Below are 9278 nucleotides of genomic sequence, written 5' to 3'. Positions count from 1 at the left end.
GTGGGCGCGGATGGGGAATTCAGGGAGGATTTCCAGAGAAAGCAACGTTCAAGCTGAGCTGTGGGGACACAGAAGAGGGGGGAGAGGAGGCACTGGCACAGAGACAATGGATCACGTTTCAGAACTGAAATCAGCTGGATGTCTGGACCAGAGAACAGAAGGGAGGGGGCTGCAGCACAGCAGGAAAGGAGACCAAACGGTCAGCCCACATCCCGCGAGCCACATGAGGGCATTTGGACTTGACCTTAGACACCGGAGGCACTTGACCTCAGGCTCATGCGCGACGTGGATGCCCTGGGTGATTGCTTCCCCCGGAATGTGGGCAGGGCCTGGGACTGGTCGGATGTCACTGCCATGATCAGCTTACCTTATATGGCAAAGGGAAGGGATGTGAGAGGTGGTGACGGTTCCTGGTCAGGTGACTTTGAGTTCACCAAAAGGGAGATGATCCCTGGTGGGCCTGGCCTAATCAGGTGTCTCATAAAAGAGACCTGAAGTGACAGAGGTGCTGTCCCACTGACTGGAAGAAACAAGTGGCCGTATTGTGGAGGGGCCACTCGGCAGAGACAGTGGGCAGCCTTTGGTGGCTGGGGACATCAGTCCTGCAATGTGAGGGACTGAATTTTGCCAACAACCAGAGTTTAGAAGAGCTCGATCCCCAGATGAGACCTCAGCCAACCTTGATTTCAGCCCAGTGAGATGTTGAGGAGAGGATCCAAGTGTGCTGTTTATAGCCACTATGTTTGCGGTGATTTGCTACACACCCACGGGAAACGAATACATGAGGTCAGCAAGAAAAATAAAGCAGAGAATGTCTATTGACATCGCTGTAAGTGATACTGGGCCCTAGACCCTCGACTGTCACGCCAGGGATGCTTCGCCATTGAACGTTGTGGATGAGGCTTGGTGGACCTAAAAGAACAATAAATTAAATCAAGCTAAGCTAAGCTAAGCAATGATTCTAACAGCTGAAAATACCTAAAGGCAGATAACTGATAGAGTGATGAGGGTGAGCTGAAATAGAAAATTGGTCTGAAAGAAGGTATCAGAACTGAACCAAACGATGTACGTTTCTGGAACATAAACTAAGCATCATCCAAATACCAAAAACAAATCATCAAAGTGGCGCCGGTACATGACTTGATGTCATCTTGCTCATGCAGATCCCGGGTCTCGCTGAAGTCCCTTTGATTCAACTCAGCAGAACAAAGTGGCGAGTCCTCCCAGCCCGGAGATCACCTGCCGCTACTGGTTACACCTTCCAAACCCAAGGGGAAGACACAGGCGTCCTCTCCCCGACCCTTATTCCAACCCAAGGAGAGGAGTTTGGATCTGGGTCGGGACCTCATATAACAATTGCGTTTCAGCAGGACTTCTGTCAAGCGGAGGAAAGAGACGCCAGCTCCTGGTCCCCTGGGAAGTGCCTATTCTTTGGAAAGTTCAGACCCCAACCCCCAGGAAACCAAGCAGGAATCCCATGGGGCTCATGGTAAAGGGTAGGGGGTTTCCACCTGCTTCTATTAAGCGCCCCAAAGTCCTCCCGCTCTGCCCCCCACACAACACGCCATAGTTCACCTGGGGCCCAGTGAGGCCCACGGTCCATACGGTAACAAACATTGTTCATCGGCCAAGCAACCTCTCCGCACATCTCCCCTGGAAACCTGCATTGTGAGCAGGACAACGGCAAGGCCGCATCCCAACCACACGTCTATTTGGTTCAACTTTGAACAACCAAACCAAACCTTCCACAACTTACCTCCTTCTTGTCCGGACCCCTTTCTCTCTCTCCAACTCAGACTTTACTGGTGCTCACATCTTAGAGGTTGCAACAATCAGATTTTAATTGAGCCAGTTTGGCGGTAACGGAGGAGGGTGCCCTTGGAGCCGTGACACCTCCGTGAGGTTTTACTCTCCCGATGCAGACACGTGATTAATCTCACCGACCTACCAGGGCATTTGTCTGTCTGCCACTTTAAAAGAGGTGCGTGCTTGAAAAAGTCTTGATAGTTTTGTGAATGAGAGAGGATGGCTGTCTAATAAGATATATTTGTAATTGATGGAGCAAATCTAACGACAATAATAACATTGATCCCAGGGTGAGGCACATTCCGTGTGCTGTTATAACTTTGATGAAAAAGAAACTGAGGTTCATAAAATTGTCTGATCTCCAGCCCCCGAATCCCGTGCTCTTTCCACAATAGCACGAAGCCAACAAATTCCTGACCAGTGATGGATCAATGCCCACTTGGGGAGGCCAGCCAGTGCCTGGAACAACCTCGTTATATCCTTGTCCACAGTTTTGTACGAAACTTAGATGAGGATATTGGTGTCAGGCTGATGAGAGTTATAGACGATACCAAGCTGGGACCAAGCTCCAGCGTTTCCAAATCAAACAACAAACCAAATCTAAACCAAGCTGAGAACTTAGGTCTGAAAACTCAACGACATGAGTATAAATGCTCCAGCTGTGGTCCCACAGCTTCACACACGCGCAAGATTCGGGCGTTTTTATTGAGACCCCGACACGTGTCAAGAGTGCTGCCATGCGGCTGCCAGGAAACCCAACTGGAACGCGAGGACGGTCCTCTCTTGTATCCTGTTGGGATCATCTGGAGGTCCAGGCTGATGCCAACGTGGGGAAAGGCCAGGCCCCGCAGTCCACTGCCATTCAAAACAAAACCCTGCTTCCAAAACCCATCACGGAGCAGAAATGAACACGGCAGAGGGTTTGCCATTGCACAAAGGAGTGACTGCCACGGCAGTGTTTTAAGGATCAAGACAGGGTTTTTCTCTTTAACAGTGCAGGCTTCAGACAGCAGGCTTGAAACTGCACCTGTGTGATAAGACCTGAAAGAAGGTGGATGGCATGGTGTGAAATGATCTGATAGCACGGGAAATTGTTGTTAGGAGGTTTTGGCACTTGAAAAACAACACATCTTATTCCTATTGGCTTCAGCCTGTGTCTTCCCCAAGATCATCCTGCCATGCTCCTGTCTGGAAACCTTCAGTGTTAGAGCTGAGTGCAGCCTACATTCTAACATCTCCCCCTTTCCCTACAAACGGACGGAGGACACAGTGAGGGGCTCCAGCCAACTTGGGTATTATTTGGCTGTACACTTTCTACTTTGCTTTCTACTCTAATGTCAAAATAAAGTACTGCATTTATGTGCACCTACACACACACACGTGCAAGAAAGAACGGGCTCCTGGTGGTTAAGGATTCCAAATGGCAAGTTCTGTTCGGGTGAAACTTACGGAAAGCAAATGGCAACTGGTGTAACTTAAAGTTCGATACCTATTGAATCATTTTCCCTCAACTCTGGCTTCTCTTCTGGAAGATTCTGTGGGGATTTTGAGGGTTGTTGTCAGCGTTTTAAAGATCTAAGCGCTGGGAAGAGTAACGTTCCTCTCGGGTGGATGGGCTGCGACGTGTGTTCACGGGCTCCTGGTCAGCACATGTAGCTCTCCCATTGTGACTGCTGGATCTTTTCTTGTTAAATCAATTCTTTCTCTTCGTCTTCCTTCCACTCTTCATTTCTCAGCTCTGGACCTTTCCACCTTGGTCCCCATCCAAGTCAACTATGACTAGGGTATTAAAAGTCCTTTCTGTTCTATCTGCTTTGTTACAGGGTCCTACTTCCTTGTTCAGGAACAAGTTACAGGAGCTCACAAGTTGGGAGTTTTTAGCCTACTCACAGGAGAGTGGGAAAGTGTGTGCGTGCGTGTGTGTGTGTGCACACGTGTGCGTGTGTGCTCAAAGCAGAGGGGGGTGGGAGAGGGAGAAATACAGAGTACCGGGAATTATCTCTGCATAAAGAAATTAAAAGGGAATATTTTCCAGAGCAATTGAAGCCCATCTCCTGAACAATGACGACAGCTTCTCATTTCAACAACAATAGAGGGCACGTAGGAGTCAGCTCATTAGAATATCTGTGGCTCTTTTCTCTTCTCTCTGCATTAAGCCCCCATAATGTCAGTTGTCACTTATTAATGACAATTAACTAGTAATCAGCAGTGAGACTCTTCGAGGTGGTCTTTGCCTGACAGGTGAAGAAAGAGAACATTGCGTAGTGCCATGCGGTGACATGGAACCTTCAAAGGAGCACGGCATTTCCATAAATTATTTCAGAAAGAAATTTTCTTTTATACATTCTCTCTAAAGCTTAAGGATCTTTAACCCTAGCAAGGCCACGCTCCCACTCGCTCTTTGCACTTTCTTTCTTACCAAATGAAATCCACGAACCATCTCCAGTAGGTAGAACTGAATCTCCATCCACCTGGCCATGCCCCCCAGGCAACAGTCCAAGTCATTCCCGCTCCTTTCTTGCTTCCGACCACTAGTTATGGTTACGTCCGTGCAGCATGCCCAGGTCTGTACCTGTCGCACTTCACCAGCTGCCTCACTGGTCCAGGGGCCTAATTCTGCCTTCTCACTGGCACGTTCTCTCTCCTTAATGCCCATCTGCCTGCTCTTCCCTCCCTCCTAATGCAAGTGGCAGAATGACCGTAACCTTTAATAGACCACGGAGACCACGAACCCAGTCTCAGAACACTTTCCCAGCGTGTCCAATCTGTGCGGGCCCTGCCCCGACCCTCCCCTGAGCCTCAGCTCTCCTACTGTTCTTCCTGCTGGGACATAACAGACACAGGCTTGAGCATCTGAACACAGGCACCTACGGGCCCGCACCTGCTCTCGTGGGCTCCTTCCGCTTGGCTTTTCTACGATGCTGAGGGTTTGACTGGCCTTGAAGGACTCTAGGAAGTGGGGATTTTCAAGAAGGAAACACTTGGAAAGAGAGTAAGAAGGCTAAACATTATCCCTACAGGAGAAAAACATTTATTGTCTTTGAGGAATTGTGGCTTAAGAAAGGCCAAATGTGTTCTTGGGAAATGGCCTGACGATACGTAGCAGAGGGGGAAATAAACGCAGCCACTGTGCCTCCTGCTAGGAGTGTGCTGAGAAACTGCATTGCCAACGTCGCCAAAAAAGTCAACTGCATCGATTCACGTCAAAGCAATGCCATTAGACTATTCTCCTGGCACGGAAACCATTGGCAAAATGGATGACTTTTAAACCAGTGTCTGAAATATCAGACTTTCTAGTCCTGATATGGGATTCCACTCTCAAAAAGGAAAGTCTCTGGAAGAAAATAACAAGAAATTTAGAAATCTAAGTGTCTTAGATTGGGAGTTTGGGATTGACATGTACACACTACTATATTTAAAATAGATATAACCAACAAGGACCTACTGTATAGCACAGGGAACTCTGTTCAATATTCTGTAATAAACTAAATGGGAAAATAATTTGAAAAAGAATAGATACACGTATATGTATAACTGAATCACTTTGCTGTACACCTGAAACGAACAACATCGTTAATCAACTATAGTCCAATATAAAATAAAAATTTTTTTAAAATCCAAGTGTCTCAGAAAAAAGGGGGGCATGCTTTTATCAAAACAGCTATTTTAAGAAAAGTAAGATGTCATCTGTAACTTTGTGACTCCTTTGTTTTGAAATCTTTTCTTCTGAGAAGCTAGAGTGATGGCAACTTGGGCACCTTTCTGCAGCTTCCAGTTTTGTCAGGAGGGTTTCCTGACACTACAGGGCTTCCATGACAACAAACAAGATGTTACACATTGTCACTGTAAGTTTCCAACTATCTAACCGGAACTTAAAGATGAATACTCACATTATATTTAAGATAACAATCACTGTGAAAAGGGCTGACACTTTAAATGACCCCCTATTTGAAATATACTTTTCATAGTAATGTGAAGTTTGAACAAAGTCCTTTCCATCAGATTTGTGTTTGCAGATCATTTCAGATTTTAATGCCCTTGGTTTCTACCAACTGTTGGAAGGCATGATGGAAACAGAAGGTGTCCCAATCAATGTCCAGAGTCCAGTCTCGAGAAGCAGTCATCGTCATGCCATTCCACATACCCATATCTGAGCTCACCATGCTAGAATTTTGCATATCCAAGTTATTCATGACTCAAAAACTGAGTGAGGACAGGAATCTCCAAAAAGGAGAACAAATAGCTTTGAAAGTGGACATTAGATTTTACTAATTTGTAAATCAATATATTGCAAACAAAAGGAAGGTATTCTGGGCACTACTGTCTCTTAAAGTTAACAAATCAAAACATAACTAAATCTTTGCCTTCCATAACTGTAATGATGTTAAAGAGCCAAAGGTTGAAACTGGTAGGAAAAATGATTAATTGGTCAATCATTCTTCAATATAAACTGGGCATAATGGCATGAGCTACGTATCAGAAAGCTATGGCTTAGAAATATGATTCAATATTTAAATTACACAAGTCATAAAGGATTAAAAACTTCTCACCTTTCTTAGTTTTATTATTATGTAGCAAGATGGGTGGAGGGAGTCAAAAGGTACACACTTCCAGTTATAAAATGTGTAAGTATACTTTATACATATACCAGAGATGTAATGTACGGCCTGGTGACTATAGTTAATAATACTGTATTGTATATTTGCAACTTGCTAGAAGAGTAGATCTTAAAAATTCTCATCACAGGAAAAACGAGTTCAGTAACTATGTATGGTGATGGATGTTACCTAGACTTATGGTGGTGATCACTTAATAACATATACACATATATCAAATCATTATGCTGTACAACTGAAACTAATATGATGTTATATGTCAATTATATCTCAAAAGTATGCTTTGTACCATATCTCAAATATTTTAACAAAATGTGATGACCTATGTCAGCCCACAGCTTCTACTATCTGTTCAACTGGTAGACGTCAATCACCCTGGAACACATCACCAATCTTTATACCAGTCAGATCAAGTTGCAAATATTTTTGCGTGATTGAAGAAAAATAATGGCTAACTAGTTATGGGTCAACTTCTCAATAGTAGTTGGTGAAAGCCCTTATTGCTCTATGTACCCTTCAGAACCTCCTGACCTTAATTGGTCTGAAGGTGACATGCCTTCCTCCTAATCTTTACAACTATGGCATAAGCCCCTTCATATTCCTATCAGAAACCTGGGTCAGAGACATCGGTTCTCAGTTAGCAATGGCTTTGAACTTGAGCTCTGGAAGAAACTACCCTGTGGAAGATACTGCCGACATTGCCTTTTTTTTTTTTTTTTTAATTGAAGTACAGTTGATTTACAATACAATGTTGGGTTAGTTTCAGGTGTACAGCACAGTAATTCAGTTATATATATTCTTTTTCAGATTCTTTTCCCTTATAGTTTATTACAAAATACTGAGTATAGTTCCCTGTGCTAGACTTTTGAATTGGTCCTTCTCTCCTCCCTTCTATTCCCTCTAGGTGACCAAATCGCATCTTCCTAGGATAGTCCACTTTATTCTGAGATTATCTTTGTTTGCGTAAGAAATACTAATTGTAAATTAGTCATAGAAATCCCAGAATATGGAATTTTTCTCCCTATTCCAAGTTGGGCAATTTAAAGACAGTGCTGGTATATAATATACTTGACGTCTTTGGGCATGTTTTCATGAGCCATCTACCCTGGGAGAACAGCACAGGAAGACACGCTGTCATGTTCTCGTGCTGGAGCCACAGGGGAGCTGCAGACCTTTGTCAACTTCTTTCTTTGTTGTGTGTTTTCTCTAAAATATGTAAATTGGCCACCAAATTTAAATGAACTCATAATCCACATGAAAGTCCTCAAAAAAAAATCATACAGGTTCTTAAGCCATCTCTTCTTTAAATAATATCAGTGGACTATAAGCATTAAAAATATTATTAAAACGTCAATATTACACTGGCCAATTAGTGAAAATAGCCAGAATTAAAAAAAAAAAAAAATCCTTGTGTTCACAAAGCAAAGGTGGACAGAAATGGTCGTTCTCCTGCGAAGGGTGAGGAAGCTGGTACCAGCTCTCTCGTGGGTGATTTGGACACAGGTATCAAATCACACTGTGAGGCAGAAATTTCAATTCTGGGTATTTATGCTAAGGAAATAACCAAAAATATTCATGGAAATATTGAGTGGAAAATTCTTGTGTACTCATTTGTAACACTGAAAACTTGAAAAGAATCTAAATGTTGCTTTTCCAAATTCTAAAACAGAATTAATTAATAAGTTATAGTACATCTCGATAAGATTTTTGATATTTTTGATATTTAATGAAATGGGAAAATACACATTATCTACTAACAAGTAAAAAAAGCAAGTACAAAAGTAGGTTGAGCATCTATTTTGTAGAAACATGAAAAAAAAAGATGCTAGCACTAACATATTAAGTGATTTTTCTCTAGATGAAAACAAGTTAATTTTTATTTCCTCCTTTATTTGTGTGTGTGTGTGTGTGTGTGTGTTACAAGTTTTCTGCAATGACTATGTATTACTTTTATTATAAACGGTATGGGAAAATTACAAAGGCTCTCCAAATCTGACTCTTTGGTATCTTTTCACTTTATAATTCGATAATTGGCTTTTAACGGTCTCCACCATCTTCAGAAAAACAATAAAGTAAGTAACAAGAAATTTTACCCTGGAAAAAAGCAGAAACCTTTATTTGTAGGTACAGGTTTCTGAAAATTCGGAAGCAGTTTAGACATGCTTTCAACTAATGTTTCAAAGCTTTTCAAAGATTATCAAATATAGAAATGTAGGAACATAAATCTGAAAAGTTTTTAATCTCTTCTTTTTGCATACAATGCCTGAGTTTGTTTCTCTTATATCAACTAGTGTCTATGATTATTTTATAGGCTTTATATCTTTTAAGTCTCAACTAAATAACAATGAACCTCCAAACCCAACCCACATTCAGAGGAATATCCCAAACCTTTTAAAAATCCACATTGAACGGAAAAAAAATTTAGTTATTAAACCCGATACTCAAGCTGCAAATACAAATGCAAAATAGGGTGATGTCTGCATGTACACAAGGTTACAAAACTGCCTGCTCGCTAGGCCCTCCAGCCTCCTACCAGGCAGGGGACGGGCGGAAGGCCAGCTCCCTCCAGATGCTCAGGGCCATTTGCCCTCAGGCTCCAGAAGATGCAGCCTGTTCCCCTGGGGGAAGGGAGGGAGGGCCCCCCTGAGAAACGGAGAGCACGCAATGCCACCTGTGGAGTCCACTGGGGGACACACAAGACCAGATAAAGGAGGGATGCATTTCTTCAAATACTGATGAAGGAAGCAGAAACTCGTGTAAGTAAATCCTCAAATTAGAGACAGCCCATTTGTCCCCTGGATGTTTCCATCTGTATTTATACAAATCGAGTTTCTGTATTACTAGGTAGACCTGTAT

The sequence above is a fragment of the Balaenoptera musculus genome, chromosome 14, assembly GCF_009873245.2.
Source record: "Balaenoptera musculus isolate JJ_BM4_2016_0621 chromosome 14, mBalMus1.pri.v3, whole genome shotgun sequence".
Lineage (NCBI taxonomy): Eukaryota > Metazoa > Chordata > Mammalia > Artiodactyla > Balaenopteridae > Balaenoptera > Balaenoptera musculus.
Note: the sequence above shows the minus strand (reverse complement) of the source record.